Source organism: Asterias amurensis, chromosome 13 (assembly GCF_032118995.1).
Source record: "Asterias amurensis chromosome 13, ASM3211899v1".
Lineage (NCBI taxonomy): Eukaryota > Metazoa > Echinodermata > Asteroidea > Forcipulatida > Asteriidae > Asterias > Asterias amurensis.
In genome coordinates this window covers 11,778,786-11,796,516 of record NC_092660.1, presented here as the reverse complement: position 1 = coordinate 11,796,516, position 17,731 = coordinate 11,778,786, and the positions used below count along the sequence as shown (strand labels likewise).

Genomic DNA, 17,731 nt, shown 5'->3' with positions numbered 1-17,731 from the left:
TGAATCATTCTGGAACTAAAAATGCTAGAGAGACGCAGTTTGTACCTGCGTCATCATGGCATTACCCTAAATCTAAATTTCAAAGTTTTAGAGCGGCTTCCAGACTTCTTGATACCGAAAACTAAAAGTAGGCGGCTGTGCTTCGAAACGAACTCAACAAGCCTCCCTACGGGATTTTTGTGCACAGAGAAAATCAAAAGTTCAATTGGTCAATTTGACCCACAATCATTACTCAATTTAAACAAGTTTAGCACCATTGGATGGAGAATTTCAAGGGCTTTCCTCTCGTACCAACATTAGTCCTATTGGGATTATCAAAGCGACGCTAGAGGCCAGGGAGTAGACCATACACACCCCATAAATTTGGGACATTTAATGCATGATATACACGGCATGTGGTGATTATTGGAGAAAACAAATACATGCGTTAAAAAATAGCCCGGACTTGAAAAAACTTCAGCTATGCTTTTGAATCATTCTGGAACTAAAACTGCTAGAGAGACGCAGTTTGTACCTGCGTCATCATGGCATTACCCTAAATCTAAATTTCAAAGTTTTAGAGCGGCTTCCAGACTTCTTGATACCGAAAACTAAAAGTAGGCGGCTGTGCTTCGAAACGAACTCAACAAGCCTCCCTACGGGATTTTTGTGCACAGAGAAAATCAAAAGTTCAACGGGTCAATTTTACCCACAATTATTACTCAATCTAAACAAGTTTAGCACCATTGGATGTAGAATTTCAAGGGCTTTCGTCTCGTACCAAATTAGTGCTATGGGGATTCTTAAAGCGAGGCTACAGGCCAGGGAGTAGACCATACACACCCCATAAATTTGGGACATTTAATGCATGATATACACGGCATGTGGTGATTATTGGAGAAAACAAATACATGCGTTAAAAAATAGCCCGGACTTGAAAAAACTTCAGCTATGCTTTTGAATCATTCTGGAACTAAAAATGCTAGAGAGACGCAGTTTGCACCTGCGTCATCATGGCATGTCCCTTAATCTAAATTTCAAAGTTTTAGAGCGGCTTGCGGACTTCTTGATACCGAAAACTAAAAGTAGGCGGCTGTGCTTCGAAACGAACTCAACAAGCCTCCCTAAGGGTTTTTTGTGCATAGAGAAAATCAAAAGTTCAACGGGTCAATTTGACCCACAATCATTACTCAATCTAAACAAGTTTAGCACCATTGGATGGAGAATTTCAAGGGCTTTCTTATCGTACCAAAATTAGTGCTATTGGGATTCTCAAAGCGAGGCTAGAGGCCAGGGAGTAGACCATACACACCTCATAAATTTGGGACATTTAATGCATGATATACACGGCATGTGGTGATTTTTGGAGAAACAAATACATGCGTTAAAAAAAAGCCAGGACTTGAAAAAACTTTCAGCTATGCTTTTGAATCATTCTGGAACTAAAAATGCTAGAGAGACGCAGTTTGTACTTGCGTCATCATGGCATTACCCTGAATCTAAATTTCAAAGTTTTAGAGCGGCTTCCAGACTTCTTGATACCGAAAACTAAATGAAGGCGGCTGTGCTTCGAAACGAACTCAACAAGCCTCCCTAAGGGATTTTTGTGCACAGAGAAAATCAAAAGTTCAACGGGTCAATTTTACGCACAATCATTACTCAATCTAAACAGGTTTAGCACCATTGGATGGAGAATTTCAAGGGCTTTCTTATCGTACCAAAATTAGTGCTATGCGGATTCTCAAAACGAAGCTAAAGGCCAGGGAGTAGACCATACACACCCCATAAATTTGGGACATTTAATGCATGATATACACGGCATGTGGTGATTATTGGAGAAAACAAATACATGCGTTAAAAAAAAGCCCGGACTTGAACAAACTTTCAGCTATGCTTTTGAATCATTCTGGAACTAAAACTGCTAGAGAGACGCAGTTTGCACCTGCGTCATCATGGCATGTCCCTTAATCTAAATTTCAAAGTTTTAGAGCGGCTTCCGGACTTCTTGATACCGAAAACTAAAAGTAGGCGGCTGTGCTTCGAAACGAACTCAACAAGCCTCCCTAAGGGATTTTTGTGCACAGAGAAAATCAAAAATTCAACGGGTCAATTTGACCCACAATCATTACTCAATGTAAACAAGTTTAGCACCATTGGATGGAGAATTCCAAGGGCTTTCTTATCGTACCAAAATTAGTGCTATGGGGATTATCAAAGCGACGCTAGAGGCCAGGGAGTAGACCATACACACCCCATAAATTTGGGACATTTAATGCATGATATACACGGCATGTGGTGATTATTGGAGAAAACAAATACATGCGTTAAAAAATAGCCCGGACTTGAAAAAACTTCAGCTATGCTTTTGAATCATTCTGGAACTAAAAATGCTAGAGAGACGCAGTTTGTACCTGCGTCATCATGGCATGTCCCTTAATCTAAATTTCAAAGTTTTAGAGCGGCTTCCAGACTTCTTGATACCGATAATTAAAAGTAGGCGGCTGTGCTCCGAAACGAACTCAACAAGCCTCCCTACGGGATTTTTGTGCACAGAGAAAATCAAAAGTTCAATTGGTCAATTTGACCCACAATCATTACTCAATCTAAACAAGTTTAGCACCATTAGATAGAGAATTTCAAGGGCTTTCCTCTCGTACCAAAATTAGTGCTATGGGGATTCTCAAAGCGAGGCTACAGGCCAGGGAGTAGACCATACACACCCCATAAATTTGGGACATTTAATGCATGATATACACGGCATGTGGTGATTATTGGAGAAAACAAATACATCACTCATATCCAAAACAGAGTCAAGCCTACTCTCTAAATGGAGTCCAGCAACTATGTCTAAAATGACTCTATTATAAGGTTCGACTGACACTCATTAGAGTCAAGTGCCATTCCTTTGGAAGGGTCATAACGACTCTTGAAGAGTCATGGTAACTCTCTTCAGCGATTCCTTTTAGGGGTCAAATGACTCTGTTCACGAGTCATGGTGACTTGTCTAGTGGAGTCAATTGCATTTGCAAAAGAACCGGGGGGGTGGTAACGGGGTAACGGGGGGGGGGGGGGGGGACATGGACCACAGAATCATGATGCGAACATTTTGCAATACTAGTGACACATAATATTCTTATATAGTTTTGGATGGGGCAAATCATAAGTATGTGACATATGAACAACATTTTCTTTCGGCTAACTTATACATAGCTCTCAATGGTTTTATTATAACTGTTTGCATTAACTTCAAATGCGATGTTAGAACTAACATTGTACAAATTAAAAAGTAATGCTAAGGGGAAAATTAAATTGCACGAAACAAAAATTACTTTTAGCATAATGTGACATTGCTCTTTGTTAAAATGTGACATGGCTCTTACATATTGTTAAAATAAAATAAAAACACAAGTTTTTGTATTTGGATTATTTCATTTGAATTATTTCATTGGTTGCTTGGATAAAAATAAGTTAAATAAGCATAATGTGCCATTGCTCTTATCTTAAAATTTAAATACAGCACCAGTTTTTGTATTCGAATGATTTCATTGGAATTATTTTATTGGTGGCTCTGAAGCCCGGGCCATTTCCATACATTCAGTGGCTAACTCTGGAAGTTTCCCCCTTGCCGACTTCAAGCAGATCAGTCTGTCTGAATACTTCTTCACACCATTGGTGAAATCTCCCAAGCTTCTCTCTGATAGTCTCATAAATTCTCTGGTGATCTGTTTTGAAAATGAGAACGAGGTTGGACTTGTATTATTTCAAGCAGCACATATACCCTAAATCTGCAAATCAAATGCAAGACACACACACACACACCTTTGATACATCAATCAAAACTTACCTCTTGCTCATTGAATAAAATCGGATAGGTGTCCTTGATAGATGCCACCGACTTATTCTTAACAACTATTTCTTGACGTCTGTCAGCGAAGGTACTGTCCATTCTTGATGTTATTAGTTCCTGGTCACGTTTGTCTTTTTTCAGTTGGCTCTGTCTCTAAATAAGAATAAAGTAAAGACAACCATTACTTAATAATATTTTCATTGTTACAAAATACCACATCATCCATAAATTCTACTCATTATATTGGTCCAGAGTGTGTCACCAAATAAAAAGACAAAATGTAATTGTAAGTAGTAAAGTATAACTGGAACTTTACATAACAACTATGGACTGCAGGTGCATATACACTGAGGTGGAAGAACTGCCTAGAGATGAACAAAAGAAAGGGTAGAAACTAGAAAGTCAAGGTACAATGTAGGAAGCGAGAACAAGATTTTTAAGTATCCGAGTTGGTGGTAGGAAGAAGAAAACAGGCAAGTAAATGGGTTCATTGTGTCAGCAGTTTGGTGCAAAGTAAGAGGTATAAGGAGGAGTGAAGTTGTTGAAAAAAATATAAATATATATAGTTCCCACTGGTTCAAACAATCCAACAATAATATTGGGGAAAAAAATACCCAATGCAAAATACAGTTACACCGTTGCGAACAATACTATTAACAAAATGCCCTGCATAATATGTACTGTACCTGGAGTTGCTTGATGAATTGTTGTATTGTATCGTCAGTCAGCTGCACTCCTTTCAGGTAGAAAATGAACTAGTCCCCATACATTTTTCACAGCACTCTTGCCACTTGGTGTAGCTGATGAGGCAGCAAGACGTTTAACAACTTGTGGTTGATCTCTGTCTCCACGCTTCCTGGAATTTTTAAATTTGTCCTTTATACGTTGATGCCACATGTACTAAATGATACAAAATGAAAAACAAACATGTTATTTTGGAGTTGTAACAGGTAAGATAAGTACCAACCATGTCATGACAGCTTTTTGGGTAATCAATCCTCTCTATTAAGGCACAGTGAAAAACAAGATGGAGATCTTAAGCTTAAATCTGCTATGATTGAAAAGCCTGTTAGATGTTTTTGTAAAGGGAAAACCAGCAGCATTGGACAGTAAACATAATTTATGGCTTTTCCTTAATACGCTGGCTTTGTTCTGCCAAACACATTCTAAATGCATGAGACCAATTTCCATCACGATTTATTCCATACACTATTTTGTTATAGATCTTGACATACATTTATGTCACAAATAAAAAAAATGCTGAAGGTCATGCTATTTTTCTATTTATCTAGAACCCACCAAATGTAATCTTTTTAATCACATAGACATGGGTAACCCAAGAGACTTCACAGCAAGCTTTTGCAATACTTACCACTGTATCTGTATATTTCAATCCCTCCGTCAAGTGTGGGTAATCTTGCAAAATTGAACGAGCGATGATGTTGTACTCTGTGTTGTCCAGGTAGCTATTTTTCAAGTAAACAATATGGAAACCAGTTTTCATACAAGATTGCTTGCTTACCAGGGCCCAATTTCATAAAGCGGCTAAGCGCCCAAGTTCGCAAAGCACAGAAAAATGTTACTCAGCAGATGGAGGTTACCAGTCAAAATGCCATGTAACTGGTTCCCCGCAATTGTTTTACTTACTTTGAATAAATTTCAAGCAATATGTAATGCTTAAAAGCTCTAAGAAAATTGGGCAAAGGGCAATGACTTAATCATTCTTCACTTAGTAGAGGGTTAGAGCCAAAGTTCTGCAGTAAGCCGGGTATCATGAAGTACACACCATACACAAGTGAACATTCCATACTAACCCATGAAATATACTTACATTTATACATAAGCACCTATTTTTGGCTTATAGTAAGCAGCACCGTAAAACTGAGCACAGATTTACATACAAGTTTCTTAAAATCTAGTCAAAAAAATCTCTCCCCTATATAAAATCAGACTACCATTTTGACACCCCCCCCCCCTTTGCTACAATTTTTTTTTTTACAATGTGATCGCACACTTTTATACATCTTTGGACAATTTGTGACCCCACAACTGAATTTAAAGTTACGTTCTGTTGTGTGTACAAGGTCATAATGTTTCAACATACACTTGAATTGACGGGTAGTGTGTTATGTACAATGGCTGCATTTAAAAACTGGTACTGTACGGGGCTGGGCCATTTTTTGAATGAAATGCTCAGCCTTGTCAGCCTAAATGTTAAATAAAAACATCCCCGTAATTAACTTATTAAATAATAAGCATAACGTCATGAACGTTAGCTGTGGCAATGACAATGCAAGACTGCATGAATGCCTTGTGTGTGTCCATCCGGAAGGCTAGCTCCCGATCGAATCCTACCGATCGTACCCAGGATATTTTGTTTGTCTCCCACCACTTCTACTCTAACATGTCTAAACGCTAGGCCTACTCAACACCACATAACAATTACATGTTTTTTCATAACTTACAAAAAGTGCAATTTGACTCCACCGACAATCAAGTAGTTTGAGTTACAGCAATGACATTGGCAATGACTTTCTTCTTATCATCGGAAATCCAAGATGTCAACCAACATAGCAACGAACGTACGTCTGGATACCGCTGCCAGCTCTCATTGCTAGATTAGGTATAGAGTTAGTGACCAGACCACTACGGCTACTGCGCGCGCGCGAAATTTCTGACAAAAGTTCACTAACTTTGCAAGCCCGCCAATACGACTCTGGGCCGGAGCCAAAATGACTCTGATTGTAGTCCAATTGACCCTTAATGAGAGTAAAATGTTGTTTACTCTGCGTACAGAGTAATTCGACTCCAATATGGATATGAGTGATGCGTTAAAAAAAAAGCCCGGACTTGAAAAAACTTTCAGCTATGCTTTTGAATCATTCTGGAACTAAAAATGCTAGAGAGACGCAGTTTCTACCTGCGTCATCATGGCATTACCCTAAATCTAAATTTCAAAGTTTTAGAGCGGCTTCCAGACTTCTTGATACCGAAAATTAAAATTAGGCGGCTGTGCTTCGAAACGAACTCAACAAGCCTCCCTAAGGGATTTTTGTGCACAGAGAAAATCAAAAGTTCAACGGGTCAATTTGACCCACAATCATTACTCAATCTAAACAGGTTTAGCACCATTGGATGGAAAATTTCAAGGGCTTTCCTCTCGTACCAAAATTAGTGCTATGGGGATTCTCAAAGCGAGACTACAGGCCAGGGAGTAGACCATACACACCCCATAAATTTGGGACATTTAATGCATGATATACACGGCATGTGGTGATTATTGGAGAAAACAAATACATGCGTTAAAAAAAAAAGCCCGGACTTGAAAAAACTTTCAGCTATGCTTTTGAATCACTCTGGAACTAAAAACGCTAGAGAGACGCAGTTTGTACCTGCGTCATTCTGACATGTCCCTAACGTCAAATTTCAAAGTTTTAGAGCGGCTTCCAGACTTCTTGATACCGAAAATTAAATGAAGGCGGCTGTGCATCGAAACGAACTCAACAAGCCTCCCTAAGGGATTTTTGTGCACAGAGAAAATCAAAAGTTCAACGGGTCAATTTGACCCACAATCATTACTCAATGTAAACAAGTTTTGCACCATTGGATGGAGAATTTCAAGGGCTTTCTTATCGTACCATAATTAGTGCTATGGGGATTCTCAAAGCGAGGCTACAGGCCAGGGAGTAGACCATACACACCCCATAAATTTGGGACATTTAATGCATGATATACACGGCATGTGGTGATTATTGGAGAAAACAAATACATGCGTTAAAAAAAAAGCCCGGACTTGAAAAAACTTTCAGCTATGCTTTTGAATCATTCTGGAACTAAAAATGCTAGAGAGACGCAGTTTGTACCTGCGTCATCATGGCATTACCCTAAATCTAAATTTCAAAGTTTTAGAGCGGCTTCCAGACTTCTTGATACCGAAAACTAAAAGTAGGCGGCTGTGCTTCGAAACGAACTCAACAAGCCTCCCTACGGGATTTTTTTGCACAGAGAAAATCAAAAGTTCAACGGGTCAATTTTACCCACAATTATTACTCAATCTAAACAAGTTTAGCACCATTGGATGTAGAATTTCAAGGGCTTTCGTCTCGTACCAAATTAGTGCTATGGGGATTCTTAAGGCCAGGTTACAGGCCAGGGAGTAGACCATACACACCCCATAAATTTGGGACATTTAATGCATGATGTACACGGCATGTGGTGATTATTGGAGAAAACAAATACATGCGTTAAAAAATAGCCCGGACTTGAAAAAACTTTCAGCTATGCTTTTGAATCATTCTGGAACTAAAAATGCTAGAGAGACGCAGTTTGTACCTGCGTCATTCTGACATGTCCCTAACGTCAAATTTCAAAGTTTTAGAGCGGCTTCCAGACTTCTTGATACCGAAAATTAAATGAAGGCGGCTGTGCTTCGAAACGAACTCAACAAGCCTCCCTAAGGGATTTTTGTGCACAGAGAAAATCAAAAGTTCAACGGGTCAATTTGACCCACAATCATTACTCAATGTAAACAAGTTTAGCACCATTGGATGGAGAATTTCAAGGGCTTTCTTATCGTACCAAAATTAGTGCTATGGGGATTCTCAAAGCGAGGCTACAGGCCAGGGAGTAGACCATACACACCCCATAAATTTGGGACATTTAATGCATGATATACACGGCATGTGGTGATTATTGGAGAAAACAAATACATGCGTTAAAAAATAGCCCGGACTTGAAAAAACTTCAGCTATGCTTTTGAATCATTCTGGAACTAAAACTGCTAGAGAGACGCAGTTTGTACCTGCGTCATCATGGCATTACCCTAAATCTAAATTTCAAAGTTTTAGAGCGGCTTCCAGACTTCTTGATACCGAAAACTAAAAGTAGGCGGCTGTGCTTCGAAACGAACTCAACAAGCCTCCCTACGGGATTGTTGTGCACAGAGAAAATCAAAAGTTCAACGGGTCAATTTTACCCACAATTATTACTCAATCTAAACATGTTTAGCACCATTGGATGTAGAATTTCAAGGGCTTTCGTCTCGTACCAAATTAGTGCTATGGGGATTCTTAAAGCGAGGCTACAGGCCAGGGAGTAGACCATACACACCCCATAAATTTGGGACATTTAATGCATGATATACACGGCATGTGGTGATTATTGGAGAAAACAAATACATGCGTTAAAAAATAGCCCGGACTTGAAAAAACTTCAGCTATGCTTTTGAATCATTCTGGAACTAAAAATGCTAGAGAGACGCAGTTTGCACCTGCGTCATCATGGCATGTCCCTTAATCTAAATTTCAAAGTTTTAGAGCGGCTTCCGGACTTCTTGATACCGAAAACTAAAAGTAGGCGGCGTTGCTTCGAAACGAACTCAACAAGCCTCCCTAAGGGTTTTTTGTGCATAGAGAAAATCAAAAGTTCAACGGGTCAATTTGACCCACAATCATTACTCAATCTAAACAAGTTTAGCACCATTGGATGGAGAATTTCAAGGGCTTTCTTATCGTACCAAAATTAGTGCTATGCGGATTCTCAAAACGAAGCTAAAGGCCAGGGAGTAGACCATACACACCCCATAAATTTGGGACATTTAATGCATGATATACACGGCATGTGGTGATTATTGGAGAAAACAAATACATGCGTTAAAAAAAAAGCCCGGACTTGAAAAAACTTTCAGCTATGCTTTTGAATCATTCTGGAACTAAAAATGCTAGAGAGACGCAGTTTGTACCTGCGTCATCATGGCATTACCCTAAATCTAAATTTCAAAGTTTTAGAGCGGCTTCCAGACTTCTTGATACCGAAAACTAAAAGTAGGCGGCTGTGCTTCGAAACGAACTCAACAAGCCTCCCTACGGGATTTTTGTGCACAGAGAAAATCAAAAGTTCAATTGGTCAATTTGACCCACAATCATTACTCAATCTAAACAAGTTTAGCACCATTGGATGGAGAATTTCAAGGGCTTTCCTCTCGTACCAACATTAGTCCTATTGGGATTATCAAAGCGACGCTAGAGGCCAGGGAGTAGACCATACACACCCCATAAATTTGGGACATTTAATGCATGATATACACGGCATGTGGTGATTATTGGAGAAAACAAATACATGCGTTAAAAAATAGCCCGGACTTGAAAAAACTTCAGCTATGCTTTTGAATCATTCTGGAACTAAAACTGCTAGAGAGACGCAGTTTGTACCTGCGTCATCATGGCATTACCCTAAATCTAAATTTCAAAGTTTTAGAGCGGCTTCCAGACTTCTTGATACCGAAAGCTAAAAGTAGGCGGCTGTGCTTCGAAACGAACTCAACAAGCCTCCCTACGGGATTTTTGTGCACAGAGAAAATCAAAAGTTCAACGGGTCAATTTTACCCACAATTATTACTCAATCTAAACAAGTTTAGCACCATTGGATGTAGAATTTCAAGGGCTTTCGTCTCGTACCAAATTAGTGCTATGGGGATTCTTAAAGCGAGGCTACAGGCCAGGGAGTAGACCATACACACCCCATAAATTTGGGACATTTAATGCATGATATACACGGCATGTGGTGATTATTGGAGAAAACAAATACATGCGTTAAAAAATAGCCCGGACTTGAAAAAACTTCAGCTATGCTTTTGAATCATTCTGGAACTAAAACTGCTAGAGAGACGCAGTTTGCACCTGCGTCATCATGGTATGTCCCTTAATCTAAATTTCAAAGTTTTAGAGCGGCTTCCGGACTTCTTGATACCGAAAACTAAAAGTAGGCGGCTGTGCTTCGAAACGAACTCAACAAGCCTCCCTACGGGATTTTTGTGCACAGAGAAAATCAAAAGTTCAACGGGTCAATTTTACCCACAATTATTACTCAATCTAAACAAGTTTAGCACCATTGGATGGAGAATTTCAAGGGCTTTCATATCGTACCAAAATTAGTGCTATTGGGATTCTTAAAGCGAGGCTACAGGCCAGGGAGTAGACCATACACACCCCATAAATTTGGGACATTTAATGCATGATATACACGGCATGTGGTGATTATTGGAGAAAACAAATACATGCGTTAAAAAATAGCCCGGACTTGAAAAAACTTCAGCTATGCTTTTGAATCATTCTGGAACTAAAAATGCTAGAGAGACGCAGTTTGCACCTGCGTCATCATGGCATGTCCCTTAATCTAAATTTCAAAGTTTTAGAGCGGCTTCCGGACTTCTTGATACCGAAAACTAAAAGTAGGCGGCTGTGCTTCGAAACGAACTCAACAAGCCTCCCTAAGGGTTTTTTGTGCATAGAGAAAATCAAAAGTTCAACGGGTCAATTTGACCCACAATCATTACTCAATCTAAACAAGTTTAGCACCATTGGATGGAGAATTTCAAGGGCTTTCTTATCGTACCAAAATTAGTGCTATTGGGATTCTTAAAGCGAGGCTACAGGCCAGGGAGTAGACCATACACACCCCATAAATTTGGGACATTTAATGCATGATATACACGGCATGTGGTGATTATTGGAGAAAACAAATACATGCGTTAAAAAATAGCCCGGACTTGAAAAAACTTCAGCTATGCTTTTGAATCATTCTGGAACTAAAACTGCTAGAGAGACGCAGTTTGTACCTGCGTCATCATGGCATTACCCTAAATCTAAATTTCAAAGTTTTAGAGCGGCTTCCAGACTTCTTGATACCGAAAGCTAAAAGTAGGCGGCTGTGCTTCGAAACGAACTCAACAAGCCTCCCTACGGGATTTTTGTGCACAGAGAAAATCAAAAGTTCAACGGGTCAATTTTACCCACAATTATTACTCAATCTAAACAAGTTTAGCACCATTGGATGTAGAATTTCAAGGGCTTTCGTCTCGTACCAAATTAGTGCTATGGGGATTCTTAAAGCGAGGCTACAGGCCAGGGAGTAGACCATACACACCCCATAAATTTGGGACATTTAATGCATGATATACACGGCATGTGGTGATTATTGGAGAAAACAAATACATGCGTTAAAAAATAGCCCGGACTTGAAAAAACTTCAGCTATGCTTTTGAATCATTCTGGAACTAAAACTGCTAGAGAGACGCAGTTTGCACCTGCGTCATCATGGCATGTCCCTTAATCTAAATTTCAAAGTTTTAGAGCGGCTTCCGGACTTCTTGATACCGAAAACTAAAAGTAGGCGGCTGTGCTTCGAAACGAACTCAACAAGCCTCCCTACGGGATTTTTGTGCACAGAGAAAATCAAAAGTTCAACGGGTCAATTTTACCCACAATTATTACTCAATCTAAACAAGTTTAGCACCATTGGATGGAGAATTTCAAGGGCTTTCATATCGTACCAAAATTAGTGCTATTGGGATTCTTAAAGCGAGGCTACAGGCCAGGGAGTAGACCATACACACCCCATAAATTTGGGACATTTAATGCATGATATACACGGCATGTGGTGATTATTGGAGAAAACAAATACATGCGTTAAAAAATAGCCCGGACTTGAAAAAACTTCAGCTATGCTTTTGAATCATTCTGGAACTAAAAATGCTAGAGAGACGCAGTTTGCACCTGCGTCATCATGGCATGTCCCTTAATCTAAATTTCAAAGTTTTAGAGCGGCTTCCGGACTTCTTGATACCGAAAACTAAAAGTAGGCGGCGTTGCTTCGAAACGAACTCAACAAGCCTCCCTAAGGGTTTTTTGTGCATAGAGAAAATCAAAAGTTCAACGGGTCAATTTGACCCACAATCATTACTCAATCTAAACAAGTTTAGCACCATTGGATGGAGAATTTCAAGGGCTTTCTTATCGTACCAAAATTAGTGCTATTGGGATTCTTAAAGCGAGGCTACAGGCCAGGGAGTAGACCATACACACCCCATAAATTTGGGACATTTAATGCATGATATACACGGCATGTGGTGATTATTGGAGAAAACAAATACATGCGTTAAAAAATAGCCCGGACTTGAAAAAACTTCAGCTATGCTTTTGAATCATTCTGGAACTAAAAATGCTAGAGAGACGCAGTTTGCACCTGCGTCATCATGGCATGTCCCTTAATCTAAATTTCAAAGTTTTAGTGCGGCTTCCGGACTTCTTGATACCGAAAACTAAAAGTAGGCGGCTGTGCTTCGAAACGAACTCAACAAGCCTCCCTAAGGGTTTTTTGTGCATAGAGAAAATCAAAAGTTCAACGGGTCAATTTGACCCACAATCATTACTCAATCTAAACAAGTTTAGCACCATTGGATGGAGAATTTCAAGGGCTTTCTTATCGTACCAAAATTAGTGCTATTGGGATTCTCAAAGCGAGGCTAGAGGCCAGGGAGTAGACCATACACACCCCATAAATTTGGGACATTTAATGCATGATATACACGGCATGTGGTGATTATTGGAGAAACAAATACATGCGTTAAAAAAAAGCCAGGACTTGAAAAAACTTTCAGCTATGCTTTTGAATCATTCTGGAACTAAAAATGCTAGAGAGACGCAGTTTGTACTTGCGTCATCATGGCATTACCCTGAATCTAAATTTCAAAGTTTTAGAGCGGCTTCCAGACTTCTTGATACCGAAAACTAAATGAAGGCGGCTGTGCTTCGAAACGAACTCAACAAGCCTCCCTAAGGGATTTTTGTGCACAGAGAAAATCAAAAGTTCAACGGGTCAATTTTACCCACAATCATTACTCAATCTAAACAGGTTTAGCACCATTGGATGGAGAATTTCAAGGGCTTTCTTATCGTACCAAAATTAGTGCTATGCGGATTCTCAAAACGAAGCTAAAGGCCAGGGAGTAGACCATACACACCCCATAAATTTGGGACATTTAATGCATGATATACACGGCATGTGGTGATTATTGGAGAAAACAAATACATGCGTTAAAAAATAGCCCGGACTTGAAAAAACTTTCAGCTATGCTTTTGAATCATTCTGGAACTAAAAATGCTAGAGAGACGCAGTTTGTACCTGCGTCATCATGGCATTATCCTAAATCTAAATTTCAAAGTTTTAGAGCGGCTTCCAGACTTCTTGATACCGAAAATTAAAAGCAGGCGGCTGTGCTCCGAAACGAACTCAACAAGCCTCCCTACGGGATTTTTGTGCACAGAGAAAATCAAAAGTTCAAAAGGGTCAATTTGACCCACAATCATTACTCAATCTAAACAAGTTTAGCACCATTGGATGGAGAATTTCAAGGGCTTTCTTATCGTACCAAAATTAGTGCTATGGGGATTCTCAAAGCGAGGCTAGAGGCCAGGGAGTAGACCATACACACCCCATAAATTTGGGACATTTAATGCATGATATACACGGCATGTGGTGATTATTGGAGAAAACAAATACATGCGTTAAAAAAAAGCCCGGACTTGAAAAAACTTTCAGCTATGCTTTTGAATCATTCTGGAACTAAAACTGCTAGAGAGACGCAGTTTGCACCTGCGTCATCATGGCATGTCCCTTAATCTAAATTTCAAAGTTTTAGAGCGGCTTCCGGACTTCCTGATACCGAAAACTAAAAGTAGGCGGCTGTGCTTCGAAACGAACTCAACAAGCCTCCCTAAGGGTTTTTTGTGCACAGAGAAAATCAAAAGTTCAACGGGTCAATTTGACCCACAATCATTACTCAATCTAAACAAGTTTAGCACCATTGGATGGAGAATTTCAAGGGCTTTCTTATCGTACCAAAATTAGTGCTATGCGGATTTTAAAAACGAAGCTAAAGGCCAGGGAGTAGACCATACACACCCCATAAATTTGGGACATTTAATGCATGATATACACGGCATGTGGTGATTATTGGAGAAAACAAATACATGCGTTAAAAAAAGCCCGGACTTGAAAAAACTTTCAGCTATGCTTTTGAATCATTCTGGAACTAAAAACGCTAGAGAGACGCAGTTTGTACCTGCGTCATTCTGACATGTCCCTAACGTCAAATTTCAAAGTTTTAGAGCGGCTTCCAGACTTCTTGATACCGAAAATTAAAAGAAGGCGGCTGTGCTTCGAAACGAACTCAACAAGCCTCCCTAAGGGATTTTTGTGCACAGAGAAAATCAAAAATTCAACGGGTCAATTTGACCCACAATCATTACTCAATGTAAACAAGTTTAGCACCATTGGATGGAGAATTCCAAGGGCTTTCTTATCGTACCAAAATTAGTGCTATGGGGATTATCAAAGCGACGCTAGAGGCCAGGGAGTAGACCATACACACCCCATAAATTTGGGACATTTAATGCATGATATACACGGCATGTGGTGATTATTGGAGAAAACAAATACATGCGTTAAAAAATAGCCCGGACTTGAAAAAACTTCAGCTATGCTTTTGAATCATTCTGGAACTAAAAATGCTAGAGAGACGCAGTTTGTACCTGCGTCATCATGGCATGTCCCTTAATCTAAATTTCAAAGTTTTAGAGCGGCTTCCAGACTTCTTGATACCGATAATTAAAAGTAGGCGGCTGTGCTCCGAAACGAACTCAACAAGCCTCCCTACGGGATTTTTGTGCACAGAGAAAATCAAAAGTTCAATTGGTCAATTTGACCCACAATCATTACTCAATCTAAACAAGTTTAGCACCATTGGATGGAGAATTTCAAGGGCTTTCATCTCGTACCAAAATTAGTGCTATGGGGATTATTAAAGCGAGGCTACAGGCCAGGGAGTAGACCATACACACCCCATAAATTTGGGACATTTAATGCATGATATACACGGCATGTGGTGATTATTGGAGAAAACAAATACATGCGTTAAAAAAAAAGCCCGGACTTGAAAAAACTTTCAGCTATGCTTTTGAATCATTCTGGAACTAAAAATGCTAGAGAGACGCAGTTTCTACCTGCGTCATCATGGCATTACCCTAAATCTAAATTTCAAAGTTTTAGAGCGGCTTCCAGACTTCTTGATACCGAAAATTAAAATTAGGCGGCTGTGCTTCGAAACGAACTCAACAAGCCTCCCTAAGGGATTTTTGTGCACAGAGAAAATCAAAAGTTCAACGGGTCAATTTGACCCACAATCATTACTCAATCTAAACAGGTTTAGCACCATTGGATGGAAAATTTCAAGGGCTTTCCTCTCGTACCAAAATTAGTGCTATGGGGATTCTCAAAGCGAGGCTACAGGCCAGGGAGTAGACCATACACACCCCATAAATTTGGGACATTTAATGCATGATATACACGGCATGTGGTGATTATTGGAGAAAACAAATACATGCGTTAAAAAAAAAGCCCGGACTTGAAAAAACTTTCAGCTATGCTTTTGAATCATTCTGGAACTAAAAACGCTAGAGAGACGCAGTTTGTACCTGCGTCATCATGGCATTACCCTAAACCTAAATTTCAAAGTTTTAGAGCGGCTTCCAGACTTCTTGATACCGAAAATAAAAAGTAGGCGGCTGTGCTTGGAAACGAACTCAACAAGCCTCCCTAAGGGATTTTTGTGCACAGAGGAAATCAAAAGTTCAACGGGTCAATTTTACCCACAATCATTACTCAATCTAAACAAAGTTTAGCACCATTGGATGGAGAATTTCAAGGGCTTTCCTCTCGTACCAAAATTAATGCTAAGGGGATTCTCAAAGCGAGGCTACAGGCCAGGGAGTAAACCATACACACCCCATAAATTTGGGACATTTAATGCATGATATACACGGCATGCGGTGATTATTGGAGAAAACAAATACATGCGTTAAAAAAAAGCCCGGACATGAATAAACTTTCAGCTATGCTTTTGAATCATTCTGGAACTAAAAATGCTAGAGAGACGCAGTTTGTACCTGCGTCATCATGGCATGTCCCTTAATCTAAATTTCAAAGTTGTAGAGCGGCTTCCAGACTTCTTGATACCGAAAATTAAAAGCAGACGGCTGTGCTCCGAAACGAACTCAACAAGCCTCCCTACGGGATTTTTGTGCACAGAGAAAATCAAAAGTTCAACGGGTCAATTTGACCCACAATCATTACTCAATCTAAACAAGTTTAGCACCATTGGATGGAGAATTTCAAGGGCTTTCTTATCGTACCAAAATTAGTGCTATGGGGATTCTCAAAGCGAGGCTACAGGCCAGGGAGTAGACCATACACACCCCATAAATTTGGGACATTTAATGCATGATATACACGGCATGTGGTGATTATTGGAGAAAACAAATACATGCGTTAAAAAAAAGCCCGGACTTGAAAAAACTTTCAGCTATGCTTTTGAATCATTCTGGAACTAAAACTGCTAGAGAGACGCAGTTTGTACCTGCGTCATCATGGCATGTCCCTAAATCTAACATTCAAAGTTTTAGAGCGGCTTCCAGACTTCTTGATACCGAAAATTAAAAGCAGACGGCTGTGCTCCGAAACGAACTCAACAAGCCTCACTACGGGATTTTTGTGCACAGAGAAAATCAAAAGTTCAAAAGGGTCAATTTGACCCACAATCATTACTCAATCTAAACAAGTTTAGCACCATTGGATGGAGAATTTCAAGGGCTTTCCTCTCGTACCAAAATTAGTGCTATGCGGATTCTCAAAGCGAGGCTAGAGGCCAGTGAGTAGACCATACACACCCCATAAATTTGGGACATTTAATGCATGATATACACGGCATGTGGTGATTATTGGAGAAAACAAATACATGCGTTAAAAAATAGCCCGGACTTGAAAAAACTTCAGCTATGCTTTTGAATCATTCTGGAACTAAAAATGCTAGAGAGACGCAGTTTCTACCTGCGTCATCATGGCATTACCCTAAATCTAAATTTCAAAGTTTTAGAGCGGCTTCCAGACTTCTTGATACCGAAAATTAAAATTAGGCGGCTGTGCTTCGAAACGAACTCAACAAGCCTCCCTAAGGGATTTTTGTGCACAGAGAAAATCAAAAGTTCAACGGGTCAATTTGACCCACAATCA

At 39.7% G+C, this 17,731-nt stretch overlaps 1 long non-coding RNA gene across 1 annotated transcript; it reads right to left on the bottom strand.

Moving 5' to 3' along the window:
• Positions 1 to 2,760: 2,760 nt before the first annotated feature.
• On the bottom strand, positions 2,761 to 6,596 carry LOC139946125 (uncharacterized). Its single transcript, XR_011787209.1, has 5 exons — positions 6,292 to 6,596; positions 5,199 to 5,292; positions 4,513 to 4,726; positions 3,824 to 3,979; positions 2,761 to 3,701 (listed from the first exon to the last, which is right to left on the bottom strand). It is a non-coding gene; the product is annotated as an uncharacterized lncRNA (long non-coding RNA).
• Between the last annotated feature and the right edge of the window lie 11,135 nt (positions 6,597 to 17,731).